Here is a 15,968-nt window from a genome sequence, read left to right as displayed (position 1 = left end):
TTAGCTGTTTTATTTTTATTTTCATGATGTGGTGTAATTATATGATAAGTATCGTATTTCGCTTATGGAGCTATATTTAATATAACTAATTAATAATATTAAAATCAATTATTAAGCGTAATAAATCTTATTTACGAATTTGTACATTGTAATAATATTATTCTTACATGTAATGTAATTGTGGACAATCTGACACTTGATAAACAATATTGCATTTCTTTTTATCTTATAATTCAAGTAAAGTATAAACAGCGATAAGAGCGAAACGTTTATGTTTGCCGCGCCCAGTTTGAAAAATTTGAAACATTGCGTGACCGGCAGGTGGCGCTACGAGCGCGGCGTCGCCCTCGACGGCGGCGCGGACGCCGCGGACGTGCGCAGTAGTCAAAGCTGTGCGGAGTGTCGGGGAGGGCGGTCGCATTACGCTCAGTGCTCTCTTCGTCGCGCGATTCGCGGAGACGAAGGTATATACGCGTGTGTGTTTGTGTGTGTCCGCGGCGACCGGTCGATGTGAAGAAGCGAAACGAGAGAACAGCACAACGAGAAACGATGGCGCGCCGCCGTGTGATTTGACAAGGGGAGGGGAAGGAAGCGTTCGATGGGAAAAGTGTCTCGTTAAATATTGTGGTGGTTCATCCAGCGGACTTGAAGGAATCCGCCGTGCGCAACCCTGCGTGTAATCCTGGTTAGTGTCTTCTTTCTCTTTCTCTCCCCTCTTTTATTTTTGTCTCTTTCTATACTCGCATAGGGTGGCGTTCGAATGTACGTAATCGTTCGATAATCGTGCGGATTCGAGGCGCCGCGCATCATCGAGCCGCGACAAACTCGGCTGAAGTGCCGGGAAAAAGAGTTCGAGAGATCGATCGCACGCGAAATGTATCGTGTTGAAGAACCAGACCAAGTACCGTTGACGCTAATACATATATATATATATATATATATATATATATATGTATGTATATATATACGCGTATAAATGACAACGGAATTCTGGTTTAATAATTGCGGATGCGCTCGCGGGATGTAAACTATCGCGTATATTTTTTTGCACCGTTCGCTAGTTTTTCCCGTTTCCTACTGGACAACGACCCCTTCGATCCGGTTCGACCCGATAATTCGAAGCGTTTTATAAATTACTGTCATTAAAGAATTTATCCCGCGATGTCAATCGCAAGGTGAAAGATTTTCTACGAGCATCAGTTTTTCCAATAATATTTTGTAAGATTTGTAACTGTAATTTCTCTTCTTTTATATTTAATTCAGTTATTTTCACGTTTATTTTCAAAATTAGTCTTGCTCTTAATTAAATTATATTATCGCATCATTCTGTTTTTTTAATATTTAAAATGTGACAAAAACTTTATGTATCATCTCTAATATTCTAAAGTAATATATTAATATTCATAGCTCTACATATTTTCTCTATTTTTAAATACACATACAAGAATGGATATAAACAAAGGAGATAAAAATAGATGAAAACATACGGATGACCATTTGGAGTAAAACGTAATAAATGTATGCAAAAGTGAATTAAGCAGCGGACTGAATTTACGCGCGAACGAAAGTAAGAAACGTTTTCTAGATATACGTTTTCTACATATATCGTACTTTTCGATATCGCGATTCGAGTGTTGAATCTAGTTGAGTACGGTTGTAAAGCCGAAACGTCGCGTCGCATCGCGTCGTGTCGCGCCTTTATCGCTGCGGTTCCGAGAAGCGCGCAGTGCTCGAACGGACACGCTCGGATCGATTTTCCCCGTGGTTCTACCGTCGACCGTGTGTGCGGGTTTAGGCTCGCTCGTACGTACATTTTCTCGGGTTCCCGCGGATCACCAGCTGTGCGATCTTTCGTTATTTTGCTCCGTTGAATATTCGCAATTACACGCGACGAATGTCGTCGTCGTCGACGTCGATATGAAGCTAACTTCTCGTTTATTCTTCGGCCGAAGCGTTCGCGATTCTGGACAAAGGTACCTCACGTTCCCGCCCAAAAGCTCGGAAAGGTCGGTTCTCGCTTTTATTGTTGAAAAATGATAGATAAATATCAAAACACGAGTAGCTTTTACAGAAAAGAGACTTTTGAAAAGAAGAAAAAGTTGTAACATAGTGTTCTAAAAAAGGAGCATAATGTTGTGATTTTTGATGATAATAAATACATATTACACTTTGGACGAAATTTGCTACTTCGATTTTTTTTCTCAGCGAATAGCAAACGGTAGAATGACGATCACAATGTGCTTGAACCGTTTTGTCATGTACGGTTATACCACCCGTATCGTTTCGTGGAGACTAAAAATAGCGTTCTCTTCGAGAAACAACCAAACTAATTCGACCATGGTTGCCCGATGAAACGCGTTCTTGATATTTTATCGTTTTTTACATTCTTGAGGAAATTTTTACTTTTTATAATTATGCATTCGGAAGTAGAGTTTTTATAATTTTCCACTTTAAATCTAAAATTAAGATAAAAATTATACAGCCTGCTCCATTGATAGTAAGGCATTCCGAGCGACATATTTAAAAATTTGCCCTGTTTCTTTTAATAAGTCAAGATTGCTCTATCAATAAGCTTATAGGCTTCGTACGTCTCGTGCGGGAACCGAGGGAACTGACAATGAAGTAAATGACGTGTATCGGTTACGCGCGTTGTATTTTGATCCAATCGCTTCTCTCTGATCGATTCGATCGGTCGCACAGATATCGGGATTCCGCACCGTGGACCAACGTTGGAAATTAACGAGCGGAAGTATCAACAGAGTGGGGGAAACAAGAACTACGACGACGACGACGACGGTGGCAGTGGTGGTGACGGGGGCGGTGGCGAGGGTGTGAGACGACGAGAGGGTGAATCGACAGAGCGGCCAAAGGATGACGGGCGAGGACGGAAAGCGCGGTGGCGGCGCCGGCGATGTTACAACTGGAGCAAACATGAACGCGAACGTCACCGACAACGCCAACAATGTTAACGCCAATGTTAACGCCAACATAAACGTCAGCCAGCAGAACGGAGGACCGGAAAAGGCACCCGTCGTCGGCGGCACGAATGTGGAGACGTTACCGCGCGCCGGGAAACAGGTGAGCTTACTCCCAACTTTTCATTAGGCTTTGTAATCGTAAGCACCGAGAGTGGTATAGACCTTAGAATTTCAAAGAAATCGATTCCAAGAGGCTAATTAAGAGAACTTCTGTGATTTTAACGTTTCATTTCTTTTCTTTGTGTTCTCTTAAAATGACGTAAGAGGAAAAACAAAGTTTATTTAATCAATATTAGATCTATAAATAAACGCGCTTGATTTGTCCTCTTGTAAACTTCACTATTTTTTAATGTTTAAATATAATGTAAATATTTGTTTCATTTGAATGCACAGGCAGTAAATAGAAAAAATATTAATATATAGTTTTTAAAAGCGTTTTCTTTTTGCTTTTGATAAAAATTATTTTTTAAAAATAAAACTAGTTGCTTGGGCTTATATCACATTCTCAGTGCTTCAATTTTATCTACGTGAAGAAACATTATTTTTGATGTTGAATACTTATCTCTCAATTTCACTAATTTATACACGCAAAAATATTCTTCGATGCGATAATGTCTTACCGCAATCTTGCATGTTAAATGAACGTTAAAAAAACACGTTTATAAAAAATTACATGATAAATAATAAATAATATATTTCATTTTGATAAATACCATAGAAATATCTACTCGCGCGTGGTATTATATTGTCAAAGTTTTATAAGATTACTTATATATATTATTTAATTTAAAAAAATTTGCTGTGTCACGTAATATCGAGTTTTTAAAGTGCCGCATGGTTTGCGCATTGGTTCGTCACGAACATATGTATTTTTGGCCACGAGACGAGGGAAGAGAGTAGTATTATCAAACAAATAATAGGCTTCGTATGTATACATGATATTTAATAGTATATACGGGCTTGCATTTGGCTGTTTTGCCGCATGTCAGTTCGCAATTTCGATTGCGTGGGTGAAGTACAAAAAGAGGGTTTGGTACAATTGTACTCACGCATTTAATACTCCTCACGAAATTCATTTAAAATATTTCTTGCCAACAACTTTAAAAAGACCGACAATAAACGCGATAGTACACTGAAAAAAATTGTAACTTGACTAAACCGTTCAACTAAATTATTATTTTGTTAATTAAACATGTATTAGTATTTAAATCATATATATATATATATATATATACACGTTTATTAGATTTAATATATTTAATTTAAATATTTTCAATTAACAAAATAATATTTAGTTGAACGATTTAGTCAAGTTAACAAATTTTGTTTTTTATAGTGTAATTGCAATTGTTGCATCTAAGATTATTTATTGGATGGTTATCCAGTTCATTTTGGATATTATTTAAATATCTGAATATCTCTCAAGAAAAAATAAATCGAGAATAAATAAATCAATAAACATCGAACGCTCGAATAATTTATTTAATAAGAAAATGTTTTGACAACGGTGCATTGCACAGTGATTTTAAACAAATTATTTTATTTTGTATCATAGTTAATATCTGTGACAATATTAATTAACAATCATTCACATATGAAATGTTATTTAAAGTTCTTCCTCTTTTAGTTACATATAACATTTTATTTTGTTAAAAACCCTTTGATTTTTTTTGTATTACTAAAGACATTTAGATATTTTCTAATTTTATTTTAATAAACGAGAGACAACAATTAAAATAACTAGATATTTGAAATATAATTCATTAAATATTTCATAATCGCGCAGAACCATTCGCCATAATATTATGTTTACGAATCATGCAATTTTTATTATGAGGTCCTATTTACATATATGCGAAGAGGCGTCAAGAGTGCAAAAAATGCCTTTGTCGCAAATCGTTACATCGAGCGTATTAACATGCAAAATGACTATTAAGACGGAGCTGACTGACCGATTGTTACCACTCAAAGGTCACGGTTACTCTAGGACGCAGGCTGCTGTGAAGGTAGCAAGACAAGTAGATAGGAAATACACGTGCTCGTGTTCACGATACCGAAGATCCTGCGCTGCTTTTCAGTGTAGGGAGACAAAAAATTTTTTAAATCGAGTGAGCACGCATAATTTCACGGGACAAACAGGATGTCAGAGAACGTTCAAACCGCTTTTTGTTAATTGCAGTTTCTCTTTCCATTGATTATTATTACGTCATTAAAACGACCAATCTTCCTCAATGTAGAAAATATCAGTAAAATACACAATCATTAACTATCTCAATAGCTTTAGATTTGAGGTAGTAGGTTCAAATATTTTATTTCACTTAAACGAGGAAGATGAGAAGAAATTGGTACACGATGTCAGAATTTGAACAAGGTAAGCAGCTTACCTGAGGATGACATAGGGAACCGGTTATGACATAGAGGAGAAGAATCAACAACCGATTCAATTATGTGTCAATTAATTTCTTATTCAAATTCGAATAAAAAATTTACCTTGACTTCATTTTTATATAATATTAATTCTATCGCATCTTGTATGAATATTTAATACTATTATACGCTTGTGTTTAAGCATTTTTTGCAACAAGTACATTTGTACTTAAATATATATATATATATATTTTTTTATAGCTATATATTCAAAGTTACGTATATTTTATGACACACAACGTGTCATAAATACATACAATTTATTTGCATCGAATTACATAAATTTTGTACGCGTAGGTGGAATTACTCTGGTAGAAAGAAATATATAAAAATACATGAATTATAAAATCTTACATACTGTAATTTTGTAATATTTGTTACAGTATACGATACTTTCACAGGCATAATACGTGTATACGTATATGTTATAATTAAAATCACACATCGAGAGATTCTTACGCTAATTAACAAGTATTTTCGTGCGGAAACAGTCGTTTTTTTATTCGCTCTAAAAATATGTCGTGACAAGAGCGGCACGTTATGTTCGCCGAGTGTAATTCGGGGCAAACAAATTATTTCATTTCTTCTCATCTCGTGATGTCATATGCTATGAATGTCGGCGATGTTACAGTTTCACAAACGTATATCATTATTTCTTGCCTTGCCCAATTTTAGAGAGATATACAAATTAGCTGAATATGTATACAAATATAATTAAAATATATACATATAACACTTATTTTGCAGTACGACTAAGAAATGATAATTTCTCTTTAATTAACGTATATGACGATTTTTTTCCAAAAGCTTAACATTCAAAGACACGTTTTAAATCAAAAATTATATATATATAACTTATCATTATATATGGCAATCGAAATACGAAATCCGGCGTATAATCAAGATTGGCAACATAATCGATCGCTGCAGCATCGCTTAAATTCCTCGAAGTCTGCAACAGCAGTTTGTCGTATTATCTATAGTAACACCGCTAAGACTTCATTGACTCGAATTACGTTCATCGTCCGGTTTTATACGGTTTTATACGGTAATATTTAATCGCCCTTTGTATATACATTCTGGACTCGCGGAGGATTACGTCATAATTTTACCGTGGACCCTCGCCAACGAACCTTGAACAATGTCTCGAGGCCACGGTTAACCAATCCTGAAGAGAAAGAGATTCGAGCGTTTCTCCGACATAAATAAAAATATGTTTCCGTCGCATTACGTTCGCAGTTGAGTCATGTTAGATAGCGAATTGATTAATTGACCGAAACTCAATGGCCAGTACAGTTAAAAAATTACTGGTTGCGTGTTCTCTTCATGTAAATCAAGGTCTCCGCATTTTATCATGAGTATCTTTCGTCTGAATATCAGGTATATAAAAGATTCCAAAATATTCCCGATCCTAAATTTCGGAGCACTCAATTTATGCTACAAAAAAATGATACAAGAGAAAGATTTTTCGCTAATTAAAATTCAAACAGTATAGATAACAAGACACAGCAATTTTTCAAGTTAAAAAAATTACTTCTCGTTGGAGGCGGATTCGCGAGACGTTCGTCATTCAAATGTCAGTCGAACTATGTAATTACATTAGAAAACTATACTGCTGGAGTTAAAGCCGCATACTCATTGTTCAGGATGTCCGCGTGCACGATAAAGGACACGAAGGTGATGTTGCAGCGATCACGAATCTAGGTCACCCGCGACGCATTACAGGATTTAGACTATACGTTCGGCAATTCCTTTCATTCGACATTATCATTTGCTCTTTTAATATCAACTATGTATAGAGGCTAACGAAGGCAAAGACGTAATTCTGACAAGAGGACGATGTGTATGAATTACATTTCCGATTGCTCACTATAAGACGGTACGCAACATATCGCGCTATGATGGAGGCACGCTTCTTATGGCGATGCGTCATCTCTCTTCTGTGAAATACTTTAGATATGAATGCCTTAAACACTCAAATATAATTCAAAAGGATAATGTGCGATTATACCTTTAATTTGATTGATTTAGCAAGCCACTAAAGTTGAATAAACAGTTATATTCTGGAGCAAGACTTTTAAGAACGTAGAGACTATTTAAACAGGAAAATAATTGTTTTGCATTTTAAGAAAGTATGTGCAAAAATAAGCGTGCTGATGTAAAAGTCGCAATTCTATACAGAGATGATTACAAAATATTCCGCGTTCGATAAAATTTATTCCAAACGGTATTTTGCATAACTCGGGCGGCGCGCGATCAGATAAATGCAGCGACTAAAATGACTTAATCTCTCGTATATCGATTAGCGAATTAATCCTATTGTACCGCTTTTACGATTGAAACTATATGTTTTATGCAGATACCGGGAACACGTTATTTTCCATTCGTCGATTCCTCCCTGGATGAAACCGCGTGTTGCGAAATCGCATCGAGCAACGTACATATATGTGTGTACGTTCCCGTGTATATGTGCGTCCCTTCCGCCTGCTGTAAAGGTAGACTGAAAATAAACGTTTTCGCGCCGGTACGCTGCCGCAATGGCGTTCAAGCCTGAATGCGAGGTGGCTTCACGCTTTACGCTAGATGGACGGTCCACAAACGCGAGCGCTTATGCGTCACCATGAAATTTTACTTCGACGCGTCTCGATTCAAAATCGCTACACAAATCATCGGATTTATATGGCGCCACCTGGCCTGCACGAATTATTATCGGTTTATTATAATAGAATAACACTTAAGAATTGCCAAATTATTTTCAGCGGTTTTTTATCTTTTATAATTGATAAAAGATATTTTTTTTTATATAGAAATATATATTCTGATAATTACAAATTTGGAAAAATACTTGCAAGATAATGTACAAGTTTTTGGAATATGTTATTAATTCTAGAGAAAATTAATGCTATAAATATATTAATAATATACGTGATGATAATTAAGGGAAAAAATTTTATGCTTAAAATATATCGCTATCCTGTAGCGATTTATTTATTTTAAGTTGATAAGAACTTCCGTAAAAATTTGGAATTCTGCCCTTGACAAGTACTTGAGCATTTAATGCAATGTCGGAAACTGTCGTGATTGAACCTACTTTAATCTCTCGTAAAATATCATTGTCGTTAAAAGCAGCGAAGGTGGACAGAGTTATAACAACGGATACGATATGACTCTCACTGAACTTGATTTAATTATTAAATCGTGTCAGCTTTAAAGAAGCAGCTGGGCTCTTAACCCTTTAAGCGCTAAATTTGACTTATGTCACATAAATCTTTTCGAAGGTAGTCGGAATGAATATTTAGAGAGCTTGCTCCAGAAAGTGCTGCAAATAAGCTTAATAATTTAAGATAGTCTGTTTTTAGAACATATATAGCACATTATATGAATTAAGAGAATATTATATAATTGATCATGTACTGATCAATACAGAGATCAGAAATAGAATTAGCAATTTATACTTTTATTAGTAAATACAAATTTAAAAATCTATGAAGTTTGTGTAAAAAAGCAAAAAAAATTAAAAATATAAATTGATATATATTAATTTGCTACATTTTTTTTTAACAATTTTCGGAATAAAAATTCCTAGCATTTATGAAAATTAACATTAGATATTCCTAATATAAGATTTATATTTAGGAAAAAATTTACATTTAATACATGCGTACTTATGTTCGCTTTTTATCGACGCACTTGAGAGCGTTACTTTGCTTATAAATGTCTAATCGAATTCTCGAACGAACTAAAGATCTTCGGTTAACAGACTTCAAAGTAGTGCCTAACGAAGCAGTCGACAAAGCGCGATAACTTGAATGCGCATTTCGGCTGGTTCACTTCTTTAAACACACTTTCAATAAGTAGTGAGCTGTGTAAACTCGACAGGGGTTATAGCCCTTCTCGCACCGTCGATACTTTCTCCCTCTTTGCTTTTCTCGCCCTTCACTGGGGACCAGAGTGTCTCACCACACTTTTGTAATCGAAAAGGGTTCGTCCCAGTCCTTTAATTTGTCTAAAAGGGGAAGAGAGATGGCGGTAACTTGGTATGACAACGATATCCTACCGATACATGAAAAAGAATCCTTATCCCTTCTCTCTTCCCTTATTATTTACATGTAAAAAATTTGAGAATAAGTTAGCGAAAGATAATTTAATACAACTCTTGTTATCCCTGAGAATTAGAATGTTCATTCTTTCGATAATCGATGCAGATTATTGCAACAAGCTGTGATCAGTACTTTCGCCGATGACATTACATTTTTCTATCGTTCCAGTCAACGAGTCCTGCTTTATTATATATCACATATTAATATATATACACATAATTAAAATTTATTTTACATATAAGTATCTAATTTGAAAAGTAATGAATAAAATATCCCCATGGAATTTGTCAATAAATAAATCAAATATTACGATTACAAGGACATTTTCCATCATGCACCATGCATCATGTAACATTTTCAAAGTAGGTCAGTATCGATTATACGGGAAGCCAGTGTAAAAGTGTGTATTATAAAATGTCATGTGAGAATTAGGGCAACAACAAAAACGCTACGTAGTCTATTTTATACGCTAGATGTTTCCTTTATCCGGATAATTCTTTTGTTCAAACCAAAGCTGATACGCGCACTCTTTGGTAATCGAAATAATGGAAGTAACTCTCATCGTTCGCGATTATATGTCACATGCAAATTATATGCAAAATAATTTTCGCGAAGGTGTACTTAAAATATTGCAAATTTATCTAAAATTAATCCATTATTCTCGAGAATTTATATTCTCACATGTTTATTTCATTTATTTGTTCTATTTTATTTTATTAATAAAATTTTTTTCCAATTTTTGTGTTAATTTGATGAATTTAAATATTATTAAATTAATTTTAAAAAATCAACTGTGGTCGCATTTACATATAGTTGCGATTAGACATTCGTTCTCGGTTATACCAGAGAGTATGCAGTTTCAATTCAAACAAAAGAATTATCCGGATAAAAGAAGCATCTAGCGTATAGAATAGACTACATAGCGTTTTTGTTGTTGCCCTAATTCTCACATGACATTTTATAACAACATGCTTTTGCACTGTCTTCCCATATAATCGATACTGACCTACTTTGAAAAGACATGGTGCATGATGGAAAATGTCCTTGCAATCGTAATATTTGATTTATTTATTGAAAAATTTCATGGGGATATTTTATTCATTACTTTCGAAATTTTTATTAGATTCTTGTACATAAAATAAATTTTAATTATGCATATATAGATGCGATTATTGTATAATAAAGCAGGACTCGTTATCACATTTACGTTGGAACGATTTAGGAATGCTAAAATGTGTATGATATCGTAGGCGAAAGTACTATTCATAACTTGGTGCAATAACCTGTATCGATTATCGAATAGATGGTTAGGTCAATCTCTAGTGCATTTATAACCGGCTAAGATTATCGTGATGTCGCAGATTAATTATTTTCTATAATAATGCGTAAATAAATGGGGCGATAAAGGTAAGTGAGAAAGTGTGTGTGTGTGTGTGTGTGTGTGTTTGTGTGTGTATTTGTGTGTGAGAAAACTATTCTCTGGCGCAGTTTTAATTAAAATTTTCTTCACGTTTGAAATCTTCTTTCAATGATCAAATAATAGTGTTATTTTTTAGTCTCGTTACATTTCGCTGTTTGCATTTACTGGTGCATTTCGTGAAGCTGCATTGCGAAAAAAGATCATAAAAATTTTAGACATTACTTTTAGAGGATTCCTAAAAATAGTAAAAGATAATTTTTTCGTATAAATTACAATAAATTTCTAAAGATATAGATAAATAAATTTCAATATATTTAAATTTCTTGATGCATTTACATGTATTTTCTGAAGAAATATTTTTTCTATGAATGTTAAATTAAATTACTTTTAAAAAAATTAATTTAATACCATTTATATTTGTTATCATGTCTTTTATTCAAATAATAAAGTATAAAATTAAAATAATTTTGATAAAGAATATATAAAGTCGAAAATTATGATTCACATAGCACATTTAAAATTGCGATCATGAAAAACATTTTTCTAGCAAGGAACGTTAAATATATTATTTTTCTTTAATGTACCGGATAGGAAGAATCAAATGCGTACACGCGAAAAGATCAAGATGATACGATGCAATTTAAACATTAAGTGGCGGTACGTATTTCGTGCTGACGTACAATTATCTGAAATCAAATATAATTACAATTGAACGAAAAAGAGATACTTCTCGAAAATAGGTAACATATTACGTTGATGCCATCCTTTATATCGAATTAATTAATGTCAATTGCGATGCCAATGAAAACTGTTACTTAAAGAAAATGGATAATTGCAAAGACAAATAGCTGATAGATACAAGTATCCAATCATATATCTAGCATTTCGACAGACATCGTGTCTGTTTTTAACATCCATCTCAAAGTTATATAACATTTTTATATAAACGTCAATTCCATTTTCTTTTAATTCACATTTATAAATTAAGCGAAAAATAAAACCCTTAATAAATTCTTCATATCATCTATATATTTATATCTATATCTATATATTTGCGGAAATGCAAGATAAGATTTGCATGAGAAGCAGCCACAATCAATATTACTTAATCGATGCCGGAATTTTTTTCGTGTATATTTCATTCCATGTATCGTACGTCCGCCGTAATTATTACATCATAATTATTTTTGTTTATACACGTATACGCGCACGTGGCGAGATTACGTCACCGCTATAAAAATTGAAAGGTCAGGGAATAAAAAATGCTCTCTCGTACACAAAATATCACGAACAAGTTCGCTTCGGCAATGCGTTGGTTTTTTTACGATATGCGTGGACATTTTCGCAATCCAATCGTTGTTACCGGATACAACGAGAAGAACCATGGATATTTTTATTACAACGTCGCTGAGTTGACTGTTAATGTAAAACAAGTTTTGTATTTGTCAAGGCAGCGTCGAGTCATCTCGATGATGAAGCAGCGCGCATCTATAATAGTGCAAAGAATTCATTTAAATACATCTACCTAGTTTTTCTCACTCATAATCAAACTAAGATTATCAATGCTATTTCCTATACAGTGATTATTGCAACGAATTAAAGAGACTTGACAATCAAATTAAATTCAGTGAAATAACAGATACGATTTTATATATTTATAAAAAGTATTAAAATAAATATTAAAAATGTTATATAATAACTATTTTTCAGAGAGTGAAACTACATACATCAAATAAAAATATTTTTATCGGCGTATACTGCAGTCACAATACACTTTTCTTCCGCAGTTTCAATCCGCGGTAATCAATCCTCTTGCTTTCACTCATCCATAAGCTAAAATGCGTTTTTCACAAAAAAAAAATAAAATAAATTGACCGCGTATCGATTAGCAAACAGTGTCGATAGCGATATTAATGACAGAAACAGGGGGATAAAGGGAGATTGATAATATGCATGTATGCACAAAAAAGAGGAAAGTAAAGAAGGTAAGAGGAGACCGCGGAGGAACGAATAGGGGGCGGTTTGCTGCAATAGCGCTGCCGCGTTCATATCGACCCGTGCTTCCGAGACTCCATCTTGCCTGTCCTACATATATATCTATATACATCTCTACATGTATCTATTACTTACCTATCTACCTGTAATGCCGTGCCCTGCCCTGTCATGCGATTAGTTTTAAATACTTTCTTCTACTTATTGCTTCTTTCTTCCTTCCTCTTGTGACAATACAAACATTAGGAAATGTTCAATTATTTTAATTCCCTCTGTGATCTTCAATTTTGATACTTCCCTCGTGTGTATTATCTAAAGACGTGTGATTTATTAAATTAACATACGCATAACATTCCTACATATATATTGCTTTATTATACACAGAGGTAATTTTCTCTTAGAATTTATCCTGAAAACCATGATGATATAATCGTGGGACAATATTATAAAAATATTAATAATCTACCACAATAAGATATATGTATATTCGATTAATTTTACTATGTACATATTAATATTTTTTATTGTGGTAAATGTTAATTAGAAAAACTTTTATCAAATTCTTCCAATATTATATTGTCCCATGTGATTACCATGATTTTCAGAATAATTTCTAAAGAGAAAATTCTCTCCGTGTACATAATAAAAATGTGAAAAGATTCGTGTTATATATCGCACGAAAAAAACTATATTGCTGAAAAATATATTATTGAATTATTATTTTATTAGAAACTATATATTTTTTAATGTGTTATTTTATCTGTGCTTTAATGTGTTATTTTATCTTTATTGGTACTATTTTAATTATTCTAATTTATTATAATTTAATACATCTGCGATATTTAACTAAATGATAACAGAAAAAGTAAAAACAAAGATTAGAATTTATCTACAGTATGTCTGCAATTATCTATATGCATCTTTATCTTATGAAGCATAGATACAACAACAGCGAACTCATTAAGACTAAAAGGAGTTTGCAATAAAAAATTTTTTCACGGTGAAGCACGATATAAAAAAAGGATATAATGTGGATTTAATTCCTTCTCCGAATAAAAGTATCTATGACGAAGTTCTGAAATTCAGTTTATTGCTGCTATGCGTACGCCGTTAATATCAACGACCTCGACCCTTTCAATCGTGCTCTCCATTTGCCCCCCATTCAGCCGGAGAAGTCAGGGGCCCTCTCGCCCTCATTTCCTCCACCGGCATACCGAGAGTACATTTAATTAAGCCTCAATGAAAAGGACGTAGCGCTAAAGAGATTACATTACTGGATAACGTTAGGTAACACATATAAGCATATCAAGAACGGCCGAATATACGAAGGGATTCTGCCGCTTGAAATAATATATAAATTCAATAATACAATTTTCGTTATCTTTCGTAATGCGCTATTTAGTTAATTCCGCTGATTTTTTACAAAATCACGTTTCTTAACAGCTTTCAATGAATAATGAATGAAACGAGAGAACCAGAGCTATTTTATGATTTTTCCCGTTACTATCAAGTCGATCTTGTTAAATTTTTTTATATTTTGTGCGTTTATATTTAAAAATTTTTCAACGTTTATAATTTTGTTTGGAAGACATAAACTCTGTTTTTTCTACTCTCCTTCTCTCAGGATACAGTTTCTTGATATAATACATTACACATATGTAGATCAGCATAGATGGTACGAAAATGTGATTACCGTTAATTAACAGCAATGTTACATTATAAAATCACTTTGTGCGTTTTCATCATCTTCAGAGTTATTTCCACCAGGCTTAATTTACCGTAATGAATGGCGCATTAGAATGTAATGCTTACGTCGCGTAAGCTACAATTAGACATTGCCTTAGAATCTGATATAACAGTACGACGGATTCAGGGTTCAATTGTTTGACACTTGCATATATGGTAATACTACATATGCATACATCGCATTTGTTAACAGCTCTTGAAGCTGTTAATAACGACGCAGATGTAAACTTCATTTCTGTCTCGCCAATTAAACGTGACATCTCGCTAGGAATAGTTAGAAGGAAATATATAGACTGATCTGTTACACTAATAGCAATAAAAATTATATATATTAATGAGAAAAAATATTATATATAATATTAATGAATTAGATTTACGCATCTATGGAATTTTTTTATCGACAAAATCGTGATGTTTGAATTTCGTTGAAATTTCATCAATATTACAAATATCCGTTTGTTGAATAATAATGATTATCGCGCTGCCAATTTTGATAGCGCTCTTGGAATAATAATTTTTAAATGTCCTACATACTTTCTTAGATGTGACCTCGAAGCTCTCTCGATCGTTACAGAGACATTAAAACTTGAAGCAGCAAATATTTTCGTATAGTGAGTTCGCAGTAAAGAAGTATATCTCTCGCAAGAACGCGTTCGTAAGATGTTTGTCGCTTTATCGCGCTTGGATGTTTCGGATATTATAACATTCGAACCGTATACTTTTCATGATGACGACATGGATGAGTCAGAACTGCATTCGCCTTGCTTGCAGTGAAATTTGGGACGTGGCGATATACCGTTCGGACAACCGGTTAATTCAATCGTTGCGTTATGCAATTATATGCAGCAGACATCTGATCAAACAAATTTCTTGATATATTATTGTGTCAATTACTTAAATTGTCATTATGCAAATAAAATGTAGCAAACACTTTTGCTTCTGTTATTCTGAGAGAGACAAATATTACTTTATTATTTAAATAAAATTATGTGATTATAACATATAAATAATTTATATATTTTTATATTCTGGAAATTGTTAAATTTCTAAAAAAGAATTTTCTTTATTTTTATTCATATGTATAATTGAGACATGAGTCTAAAAAAACTTGTCAAGGCAATTTCTATCGATAAATATATATGATACCTGGAAATCATCTCCACAGTTGATTAATGATTATACTAAAGTACGTGCTCTCTTTTATATCCATCGATGTTTTTCTTGAACGGTTTCTATTGATATTTGGCTTACGGCCAAAACTGCTTAAGGGAATAAACAAGATTTTGATACGTGAGTTACGCAAAG

General features: G+C 33.5%; 1 protein-coding gene across 3 annotated transcripts in view; it reads left to right on the top strand.

The window, feature by feature from the left end:
* Positions 1–374: 374 nt before the first annotated feature.
* The window catches only part of LOC114931530 (uncharacterized), an 86,519-nt gene continuing 70,925 nt past the window's right edge, over positions 375–15,968 (top strand). For all 3 annotated transcript variants that reach the window (XR_014924940.1, XR_014924939.1, XR_014924938.1), the window contains exons 1-2: positions 375–685; positions 2,701–3,078. The gene's annotated coding sequence lies outside the window, so the exon portion shown is untranslated. The remainder of the gene's footprint in view (positions 686–2,700; positions 3,079–15,968) is intronic.

This window comes from Nylanderia fulva, unplaced genomic scaffold, assembly GCF_048542155.1.
Source record: "Nylanderia fulva isolate GAGA-0341 unplaced genomic scaffold, ASM4854215v1 Scaffold27, whole genome shotgun sequence".
Classification (NCBI taxonomy): Eukaryota; Metazoa; Arthropoda; class Insecta; order Hymenoptera; family Formicidae; genus Nylanderia; species Nylanderia fulva.
The sequence above is the reverse complement of the archived record's forward strand: the minus strand, read 5'-3'. Positions and strand labels throughout refer to the sequence as shown.